Source organism: Neofelis nebulosa, chromosome X (genome assembly GCF_028018385.1).
Source record: "Neofelis nebulosa isolate mNeoNeb1 chromosome X, mNeoNeb1.pri, whole genome shotgun sequence".
Taxonomy (NCBI): Eukaryota; Metazoa; Chordata; class Mammalia; order Carnivora; family Felidae; genus Neofelis; species Neofelis nebulosa.
In genome coordinates, this window is record NC_080800.1 from 48,504,916 (window position 1) to 48,517,029 (window position 12,114).

The following is a 12,114-nucleotide window of genomic DNA, read 5'->3' on the forward strand; positions in this document are numbered from 1 at the left end:
ATCCTAAAATTTGTATGCAAACACAAAGGACCCAGATTTGCCAAAACAATCTTCAAAAAGAAAAATAAAGGTAGATGTATGACACTTCCAGACTTAAAGTTATACCACAATGCTATCATAATCAAAAGAGTATGGTACTGGCACAAAAACAGACACACAGATCAACAGAACGGGACTAAAGCCCAGAAATAAACCCACAATTACATGGTAATTTAATCTTCAACAAAAGAGACAAGAACACACAATTGGAAAAGGCTCTTTGAAAATTAGTGTTGGTAAAACTGGAGAGCTACATGCAAAAGAATGGAACTGGACCACTTTTGTACACTATATACAAAATAAATGCAAAATGGATGAAAGAACTAAATGTGAGACTTGAAACCATTAAAGTCCTACAAGGGAACACAGGCAATAATTTCTCTGACATTGGATATAACAATATTGTTCTAGATATGTCTGCCAAAGCAAGGGAAATATAAGCAGAAATGAACTATTGGGACTACATCAAACTAAAATGTTTCTGTACAACAAAGGAAACAATCAACAAAACTAAAAAACAATGTACTGAATGGGAGAAGATATTTACAAATGACCTATCCAATAAAAGGTTAGTATCCAAAATATATAAAGAATCAACAACAGCCAAACTATGGACAGAGCGCAAATGTCCATCAACTAATGAATGGATAATGAATGCATAAAGAACATATGGTGTATACATGTATGGGCACGCATGCGCGCGCGCGCGCACGCGCACACACACACACACACACACACACACACAGGAATATTACTCATCTTCAAAAAGAATGAAATCTTGCCATATGCAACAATGTGGATGGAGCTAGAATGTATAATGTTAAGCGAAGTAAGTCACTCAGAGAAAGACAAATACCATACAATTTCATTTATATGTGGGATTTAAGAAACAAAAAGGATGAACATATGGCAAGGGGGGAAAGAGAAGAGAGGGAAAAAAACCACAAGAGACTCTTAATTCTAGAAAACGGACTATGGGTTGATGAAGGGAGGGGAGTGGGAGATGAGCTAGATGGGTGGTGGGTACTAAGGAGGGCACCTGTGATCACTGTTTTTCTTTTAATATGAAATTTATTGTCGAATTGGTTTCCATACAACACCCAGTTGGGATGTCCAGCTCATCCCAACAGGTGCCGTCCTCAATGTACATCACCCACTTTCCCCTCCCTCCCACCCCCCATCAATCCTCAGTTTATTCTCAGTTTTTAAGTGTCTCTTATGGTTTGCCTCCTTCCCTCACTGTAACTTTTTCTTCCCCCTTCCCCTGCCCCATGGTCTTCTGTTAAGTTTCTCAGGATCCACATAAGTGTGAAAATATATGGTATCTGTCTTTCTCTGCATGACTTATTTCACTTAGCATGACACTCTCCAGTTCCATCCATGCTGCTAAAAAAGGCCATATTTCATTCTTTCTCATTGCCAAGTAGTATTCCATTGTATATATAAACCAAAACTTCTTCATCCATTCATCAGTTGATGGACATTAAGTTCTTTCCATAATTTGGCTATTGTTGAAACTGCTGCTATAAACATCGGGGTACAAGTGCCCCTATGCATCAGCACTCCTACATCTCTTGCATAAATACCTAGTAGTGCAATTGCTGGGTGGTAGGATAGTTCTATTTTTAATTTCGTGAGGAACCTCCACATTGTTTTCCAGAGTGGCTGCACCAGTTTGCATTCCCACGAACAGGACAAGAGGGTTCCTATTTCTCCACATCCTCTCCAGCATCTATAGTGTCCTGATTTGTTCATTTTAGCCACTCAGGCTGGCGTGAGGTGGTATCTGAGTGTGGTTTTGATTTGTATTTCCCTGACGAGGAGTGATATTGAGCATCTTTTTATGTGCCTGTTGGCCATCTGGATGTCTTCTTTAGACAGGTGTCTATTCATGTTTTCTGCCCATTTCTTCACTGGATTTTTTTGGGGGGTGTGGAGTTTGGTGAGCTCTTTATAGATTTTGGATACTAGCCCTTTGTCCAATATGTCATTTGCAAATATCTTTTCCCATTCCGTCGGTTGCCTTTTAGTTTTGTTGACTGTTTCCTTTGCAGTGCAGAAGCATTTTATCTTCATGAGGTCCCAATAGTTCATTTTTGCTTTTAATTCCCTTGCCTTTGGAGATGTGTCAAGTAAGAAATTTCTGCGGCTGCGGTCAGAGAGGTTTTTTCCTGCTTTCTCCTGTAGGGTTTTGATGGTTTCCTGTCTCACATTCAGGTACTTCCTCCATTTTGAGTTTATTTTTGTGAATGGTGTAAGAGAGTGGTCTAGTTTCATCCTTCTGCATGTTGCTGTCCAGTTCTCCCAGCACCATTGGTTAAAGAGACTTTTTTTCCATCGGATATTCTTTCCTGCTTTGTCAAAGATTAGTTGGGAATACTTTTGTGGGTCCAATTCTGTAGTCTCTATTCTACTACATTGGTCTCTGTGTCTGTTTTTGTGCCAATACCATGCTGTCTTGATAATTACAGCTTTGTAGTAGAGGCTAAAGTCTGGGATTGTGATGCCTCCTGCTTTGGTCTTCTTCAATATTACTCTGGCTATTCGGGGCCTTTTGTGGTTCCATACAAATTTTAGGATTGCTTGTTCTAGCTTCGAGAAGAATGCTGGTGCAATTTTGATTGGGATTGCATTGAATGTGTACATAGCTTTGGTTAGTATTGACATTTTGACAATATTTATTCTTCCAATCCATGAGCACGGAATGTTTTTCCATTTCTTTATATCTTCTTCAATTTCCTTCATAAGCTTTCTATAGTTTTCAGCATACAGATCTTTTGCATCTTTGGTTAGATTTATTCCTAGGTATTTTATGCCTCTTGGTGCAATTGTGAATGGGATCAGTTTCTTTGTCTTTCTGTTGCTTCATTATTAGTGTATAAGAATGCAGCTGATTTCTGTACATTAATTTTGCATCCTGTGACTTTGCCAAATTCATGTATCAGTTCTAGCAGACTTTTGGTGGAGTCTATCAGGTTTTCCTAGTATAATATCATTTCATCTGCAAAAAGTGAAAGCTTGACTTCATCTTTGCCAATTTTGATGCCTTTGATTTCCTTTTGTTGTCTGATTGCAGATGGTAGCACTTCCAAAACTATGTTAAACAACAGCGGTGAGAGTGCACATCCTGTCGTGCTCCTGATCTCAGGGGGAAAGCTCTCAGTTTTTCCCCATTGAGGATGATGTTAGCTGTGGTCTTTTCATAAATGGCTTTTATGATGTTTAAGTATGTTCCTTCTATCCCGAGTTTCTTGAGGGATTAAGAAAGGATGCTGAATTTTGTCAAATGCTTTTTCTGCATCTATTGACAGGATCATATAGTTCTTTTCTTTTGTTAATGTGATGTATCACATTGATTGATTTGCGAATATTGAACCAGCCGTGAAGCCCAGGAATGAATCCACTTGATCATGGTGAATAATTCTTTTTATATGCTGTTGGATTCGATTTGCTAGTACCTTGTTGAGAAATTTTGCATCCATATTCATCAGGGACATTGGCCTGTAGTTCTCTTTTTTTTTGCTGGGTCTCTGTCTGGTTTAGGAATCAAAGTAATGCTTGCTTCACAGAATAAGTCTGGAAGTTTTCCTTCCCTTTCTATTTTTTGGAACAGCTTGAGAAAGAAAGGTATTATCTCTGCTTTAAATGTCTAGTAGAATTCCCCAGGGAAGCCATCTGGTCCTGGACTCTTATTTGTTGGGAGATTTTTGATAACTGATTCAATTTCCTCGCTGGTTATGGGTCTGTTCAAATTTTCTATTTCTTCCTGTTTGAGTTTTGGAAGCGTGTGGGTGCTTAGGAATTTGTCCATTTCTTCCAGGTTGTCCAGTTTGTTGGCATATAATTTTTCATGGTATTCCCTGAAAATTGCTTGTATTTCTGACGGATTGATTGTAATAATTCCATTTTCATTCATGATTTTATCTATTTGGGTCATCTCCCTTTTCTTTTTGAGAAGCCTGGCTAGTGGTTTATCAATTTGGTTTATTTTTCCAAAAAAACAACTCTTGGATTCATTGATCTGCTCTAATCTTTTTTTAGATTCTATACTAAACAAATACTGCTTATTTCTCATCTGATCTTTATTATTTCTCTTCTGCTGAGTTTGGGGTGTCTTTGCTGTTCTGCTTCTATTTCCTTTAACTGTGCTCTTAGATTTTATATTTGGGATTTTTTAATTTCATGAGATAGGCCTGCATTGCAATGTATTTTCCTCTCAAGACTGCCTTTGCTGCATACCAAAGCATTTGGAATGTTGTATTTTCATTTTCATTTGTTTCCATAATTTTTAATTTCTTCTCGAATTGCCTGGTTGATCCATTCATTCTTTAGTAGGGTGTTCTTTAACCTCCATGCTTTTGGAGGTTTCCCAGACGTTTTCCTGTGCTTGATTTCAAGCTTCATAGCATTGTGGTCTGAAAGTATGCATGGTATGATCTCAATTCTTGCATACTTATGAAGGGCTGGTTTGTGACCCAGTATGTGATTGAACTTGGAGAATGTTCCATGTGCACTCGAGAAGAAAGTATATTCTGTTGCTTTGGGATGCAGAGTTCTAAACAGATCTGTCAAGTCCATCTGATCCAATGTATCATTCAGGGCCCTTGTTTCTTTATTTATTTTTCTCTCTAGATGTTCTTTCCATTGCTGTAAGTGGAGTTAAAGTCCCCTGAAATTACCACATTCTTATCAATAAGTTTGCTTACGTTTGTGATTAATTAATACATATTTGGGGGCTCTCGTATTCGGTGCATAGACATTTATTATTCTTAGCTCTTCCTGATGGATAGACCCTGTAATTATGATATAATGCCCTTCTTCATCTCCTGTTACAACCTTTAATTTAAAGTCTAGTTTGCCTGATATAAGTATGGCTACTCCAGCTTTCTTTTTATTTCCCGTTGCATGATAGATAGTTCTCCATCTCCTCACTTTCAATCTGAAGGTGTCCTCAGGTCTAAAATGAGTCTCTTGTAGACAGCAAATGGATGGGTCTTGTGTTTTTATCAATTCTGATACCCTATGCCTTTTGGTTGGAGTATTTAGTCCATTTGCATTCAATGTTATTATAGAAAGATATGGGTTTAGAGTCATTGCGATGGGTATAGGTTTCATGCTTGTAGTGATGTCCCTGGCACTTTGTGGTCCTTGCAACATTTCACTCACAGAGTCCCCCTGAGGATCTCTTGTAGGGGTGGTTTAGTGGTGATGAATTCCTTCAGTTTTTGTTTGTTAGGGAAAATCTTTATCTCTCCTTCTATCCTGAATGACAAACTTGCTGGATAAAGGATTCTTGGCTGCATATTTTTTTCTGTTCATTACACTAAAGATTTCCTGCCATTCCTTTCTGGCCTGCCAAGTTTCAGTAGATAGGTCTGCTACTACCCTTATGTGTCTACCTTTGTATGTTGGGGCCAATGTATCCCTAGGTGCTTTCAGAATTCTGTCTTTATCCTTGTATTTTGCCAGTTTCACTATGATATGTCATGTAGAAGATTGTTTCATGTTATATCTGAACGGAGTTCTTTGTGTCTCTTGGATTTCAATGCCTATTTCCTTCCCCAGATCAGGGAAGTTCTCAGCTATGATTTGTTCAAGTACACCTTCAGCCCCTTTCTCTCTCTCTTCTTCTTCTGGAATTCCTATGATGTGGATATTGTTCCATTTGATTGCATCACTTAGTTCTCTAATTCTCCCCTCATACTCCTGGATTTTTTTATCTCTCTTTTTCTCAGCTTCCTCTTTTTCCATAATTTCATCTTCTAATTTACCGGTCTCTCCTCTGCCTCTTCAATCCGTGCTGTGGCCGCCTCCATTTTATTTTGCACCTCATTTATAGCATTTTTTACCACCTCATGACTCTTTTATAGTCCCTTGATCTCTGTAGCAATAGATTCTGTTGTCCTCTATGCTTTTTTCAAACCTAGCGATTAATTTTATGACTATTATTCTAAATTATTGTTCTGTTATATTGCTTAAATAGGTTTTGATGAATTCATTAGCTGTCGCTACTTCCTGGCATTTCTTTTGAGGAGAATTCTTCCGTTTCATCATAATTTGGGTAGTTTTCTATCCTTTATTCGTTTTAATTTTTTTAATGTTTTTATTTATTTTTGAGACAGAGAGAGACAGAGCATGAGCAGGGGAGGGGCAGAGACAGAGGGAGACACAATCCGAAGCAGGCTCCAGGCTCTGACCTGTCAGCACAGAGCCCGATGTGGGCCCAAACTCATGGACTGTGAGATCATGACCTGAGCCAAAACGGACACCCAACCGACCGATCCACCCAGGCTCCCCAAGTCCTTTATGCGTTTTAAAAGCTTGTGTGCTCTGCACCTGCAAACACTGCTATATTAAAGGAGCGTTATATACTGTCCAAGGCCTGACCCTTCAGGAGGTGTTTAATCGGGGATTGTTACTTGCTCTCTGTTGTTGTGACTTTGGTTATTTTATTACCCTACTCGTAGTAATATTTTGTACCCTCCACCAGATTTGTTCCTTGGAGTAGCCCTGTAAAGGAAAACAGACAGACAAACAGGAGACAAAAACATGCAAACACACAAGCAAATAACACAAACAAAAAAACAAAAACAAAAACCTAACGGCTAAAAACCAAAAACCCAAAAACACAGACTACAAGTAAAGAAGAGGTTGGAGGAGGTGCTGAGGGAAGAGCACATCCAAAGAGAAATAACAACAGTGGGGCGGGGGATAAACGTTGATTGGGCAGTTGATTAGTCAGAGAGACTAAAAGGCTTAATCCAGAGAGAGAGAAAGGAAAATAAAGAAAGAGGCGGGGAAAATGAAACGTAGATTAAATTACCCATACAGAGAAACTATATGGCTTGATTATTCCAGAGAGAGAGAAAGGAGTGTAAAGAAGGAGGTGTAGAACATGCATCAAGACAATGCATTAAATATGCCTGTTTAGACAGACCAAAAACCAGAGTAACCAGCCAAGGGGAGGGAAGAGATAAGGAGGAGAAATGGGGGGGTGGGGGGAGTGGCGGATGAAGGCAGGTTCTGTGCTATCATGGAGCCCTCCAGGGAGGGAACCACTTTCTCAAGCTGCAGACTGAGCCTGTGACCTACAATCGCACCCAGGCGTGGCTCCCCTCCTCCCCAGCTGTGCGAACCGGGAGCTGGCCCCAGTCCGAAGAAAGCCCCGCAGTTAGAGATTGGATCCCTCTCAGTCTCAGTCCGAGGTCTTTCTCGAGCACTGGGTTTTGTATGTAAGTTATCAATCACCAAATTCCGTTCCTGAAACCAATACTGCACTGAATGTTAACTGAAATTTAGATATAAAAAAAAATTTAAAAACATCAATATATACATAAATCATTATGTTGTATACCTTTAATGTTTATAATGTTATATGTCAATTATATCTCATGAAACTTAAAAAAAATAAAAATTAAAAAAAACAAAATATATGAAAAACTTCTAAAACTCAACACAAAAATATAAGCCCATTACAGAATGTTCAGAAGAGAGTCAGAGCTTGGGAAGATGGTGGAGTAGGAGGATGCAGAGCTCAACCCTTCCTTCATTTTCAACTAGATATCATCCACACCCAAGTCAATAAACTGGAGAGTGATCCAAAGACAGGCAAAACAAACTCCACAACTAGAGATGAAGCTGCATTTGAAAAGTTAAGAAGGTCAGAGGCCAAAGAGGCTTCCCACAAAAGGAATGAAGTTATGTGCATAAAGAGAGCAGAGAAACTGACCCTCACACCAGGGAGTTCACAGGAGGAATACTGATCCCCATAAAGTTTGGCTCTAAGAACCAGAGGGGCAGGGGCACCTGGGTGGCAAAGTCTGTTGAGCACCCGACTCTCGATTTCAGCTCAGGTTATAATCCCAGGGGCATGGAATCAAGGCATGCAACAGGCTCCACACTGAGCACAGAGCCTGCTTAAGATATTTTCTCTCTCTCTCCATCTGCCCTGTTTGCGTTCTCTCTCTTAAAAAACCACACACACACACACACACACACACACACACACACACACAAGAGGGACTACATTCTATGAGTTTGTAACACCAGTGGGGTTTATAACCTGGAGCTTTATAGGTCAGCTGACTTAGCACTGGGCAAGCCAGGTGGGTGAATGACAGGTGGGTTGCCACCCTTAAAGAGACAGCAGAGAGGCAACATAAAAATGGCAGCTTATACAAAGCCAGGGGAAACAGGAGTCAGATCTGTTCATACTGATTTTGGACAGTATTGGGGACTTTTCCTAAAATGAGGGAGCTGGCACATGCCATTTTTGTCCCCTGCCCATAGCATAAGCACAGAGACACCTGCAGAATGCGAGACTGCACAGACGTTTGCTACCTAACCCACCAGCAGTATTCCACACCCATGAGTTCTGCTGAGGATTGCCTACTCCAAGCCTGCAAGCCTTGGCCCTATACTCAGGGCAAATTATGTTAAAGACATAGAGGTACCCTGCCTAGCAACAGGTGCACAGCTGCCAAAGGGCAACAGGCATGTCACCAGCACCATATCCAGCTATGCACACCCACCACCCTCGTGTATCCTGCCCAACTGCGATCCCCAGCCACCATCGCACATTGAGCCCAAACTCATGGCCTGGCCTCAATGGCACATAGTCCCCAGGGGTTGTGGGAGGGGGGATGGGCTAAATGGGTAAGGGGCATTAAGGAATCTAGTGAAATCATTGCTTCACTATATACTAACTAGTTTGGATGTAAATTTTAAAAAATAAAAAATAAAGTTAAAAAAATAAAAATTAAAAAAAAAAAGTACAGGGAAACAAATGAAAATGAAAACACAATGATCCAAAACCTCTGGGATGTAGCAAAAGTGGTTTTAAGAGGGAATTTACAACAATACAGGTCTACCTCAAGAAGGAAAGAATATCTCAAATAAACAACCTGACCATGCACCTAAAGGAGGTAGAAAAAGTACAACAGTCAAAACCTAAAACCAGAAGAAAAATGGAAATAACAAAGATGGGATTAGAAATAAAAGATATAGAAACTAAAAACAAAGCAAAGCAAAGCAAAACAAAACAAAACAAAACAAACAACAGAACAGATCAATGACACCAGGAGCTGGTTCTTTGAAAAAACTTATAAAATTGTTAAACCTCTAGTCAGACTTGTCAAGAAAAAAGAGAAAGGGCTCAAATAAATAAAATCACAAATGAGAAAAGAGAAATAACAACCAACATCAAACATATAATCATAAGAGAATACTATGAAAAACTATATGCCAACAAATTGGATAATCTAGAAGAAATGGATAAATTCCTAGAAACATATAAACTACCAAAACTGAAACAGAAGGAAATAGAAAATTTGAACAGAGACAACCAGCAAAGAAATTGAGTCAGTAATCAAAAAATTCCCAACAAACAAAAGTTAGGGACCAGATGGCTTCACAGATGAATTTTAACAAAATTTAAAGAAGAGTTAATACATATTCTTCTCAAACTATTCCAAAAAAATAGAAAAGGAAGGAAAACTTCCAAATCCACTCTATGAGGTCAGCATTACTCTGATACAAAATCCAGATAAAGACACCACTCAAAAGGAGAACTACAGGCCAATATCCCTGATGAACATAGATGCAAATAATCAATTTTGAAAAGGAAAAGCAAAGTTGAAGACATCACAATTCTGGATTTCAAGTTATACTCCCAAGCTATAGTAATCAAACAGTACGGTACGGGCACAAAGAGACACAAAAACCAATGAAAAGAAATAGAAGATGCAGAATAAACCCACAACTTCAGGGTTAATTAATCTTTGACAAAGCAGGAAACAATATGCAATGATAAAAGGACAGTCTATTCAACAAATGGTGTTGGAAAAACTGGACAGCAACATGCAAAAGAATGAAATTCCACCTCTTTCTTATACCATACATATAAATAAGTTCAAAATGGATTAAATATCTGAATGTGAGACCTGAAACTGTAAAATTCCTAGAAGAGAACACAGGCATTAACTTCTTTGAAATCAGCAGTAGCAAATTCTTTCTATTTATATCTCCTGAGGAAAAGGAAACAAAAGCAAAAATGATCTACTGGGATGACATCAAAATAAAAAGCTTCTGCACATCAAAGGAAACAACTAAAAAAACTAAAAGGCAACCTATGGAATGGGAGAAGATACTTGCAAATTACATATCCAATAAAGGGCTAGTATGCAAAATATATAAAGAATTTATAAAACTCAACATACAAAAACAAATAATCGAATTAAAAAGTTGTCAGAAGACTTAAACAGACATTTCTCCAAAGAAGACACTCAGGCCAAAAGACACATGAAAAATGCTCATCATCACTTATCACAGCATTGCAAATCAAAACTATAATGAGATATCACCTCACACCTGTCACAATGACTAAAATCAACAACACAAGTAACAACAGGTGTTTATGAGGATGTGTAGAAAAGGGAACCCTCATGCACTATTGCTGAAAATGCAAACTGGTATAGCCACTGTGGAAGACAGTATGGAGGTTCCTCAAAATGTTAAAAACAAAACTACCCTATGATTCAGTAATCACACTACTAGGTGTTTACATAAAGGAGACATAAACACTAATTCAAAGGGATACATGCACCCCTATGTTAATAGCAGCATTTACAGTAGCCAAGATATGGAAGCAGTACAAATGTCCATCGATTGATGAACAGATAAAGAAGATATGGGGTGCCTGGGTGGCTCAGTTGGTTAAGCGTCTGACTTCGGCTTAGGTCATGATCTCACAGTTCATGAGTTTGAACCTCTGTGCTGACAGCAGAGAGCCCACTTTGGATCCTCTGTCCCCGTCTCTCCACCCCTCCCCCAATCATGTACATGTACTCTCTCTCTTCAAAATAAACATTAAAAAAATTTTTTAAAAAGATATGGTTGGGGTGCCTGGGTGGCTCAGTCAGTTGAGTGTCCGACTTCAGCTCAGGTCATGATCTTGCAGTCTGTGGGTTCGAGCCCCGCATTGGGCTCTGTGCTAACAGCTCAGACCCTGGAGACTGCTTCAGATTCTGTGTCTCCCCCTCTCGCTGCCCCTCCTCCCTCTCATGCTCTGTCTCTGTCTCTTTGTCTCACAAATAAATAAACATTAAAAAAATTTAAAGATACGGTATATACATACAAAGTAGGTTACTCAGAAATAAAAAAGAATGAAATCTTGTCATTTGCAATAAAATGGATGGAGTTCAACAATATAATGCTAAGTGCAATAAGTCAGTCAGAGAAAGACAAATACCATAAGATTTTACTCATATATAGAATTTAAGAAACAAAACAAATAAGCGGAAGATTAAAATAAAAGAGAGAAGGAGAGAGAGACACTCAAGAAACAGACTCCTAACTATAGAGAACAAACTGATGATCACCAGAGGGCATGTGCATGGGGGATGGATAAAATAAGTGATGGGTATTAAAGAGTACACTTATGATGAGCACTAAGTGATATATATGATTTTTGAGTAACTATATTGTACAACTGAAACTAATATAACATTGTATGTTAACTATACTAGAATTAAAATTAAAAACTTAATGAAATTAAAATATATGTGTGTGTGTGTGTGTGTTCAGAAAAAAAAAAAGGAAGAATATGAAATTATATAATGGTTTAAGCATCCATCCAAGATGTATATACCAATTAGTTAGAAATATCAGCTTTAAAGTTTGGATTCCAATCAGACTATCAATTGCTAGTTCAATGACCATAGGCAAATTGCTTTACCCCTCTAATCTTCAATATCTTCATTTGTAAAGATGAGTATGCTAACACCTATCATACAGGTTTATTGAAAGATTAAATGATAAAACAAATGCATAACATTTAAGGTGTCTACCAAAAAAGAAAACATTTGCTACTATTACTAGCACTATTACAACCTTAATAATGTAAAATACTATACATACATATAGAAAAAAGATGAAAAAAGTGAATTTCATTTTCTTCCTTGTATTTGGCCTATACTTCCTAATACATAATATTCTTATCAGAAAAAATTTTAATGAGAGAAACATTAGCGCTTCACATGCTTTATACTCACCTCTTAAGAAACATGGCCCCTCTCT

The 12,114-nt window shown here is 38.3% G+C and overlaps 1 protein-coding gene across 5 annotated transcripts in view; it reads right to left on the reverse strand.

Moving 5' to 3' along the window:
- WNK3 (WNK lysine deficient protein kinase 3) overlaps positions 1-12,114 on the reverse strand; it is a 165,182-nt gene that overhangs the window by 43,791 nt on the left and 109,277 nt on the right. The window lies entirely within an intron of this gene.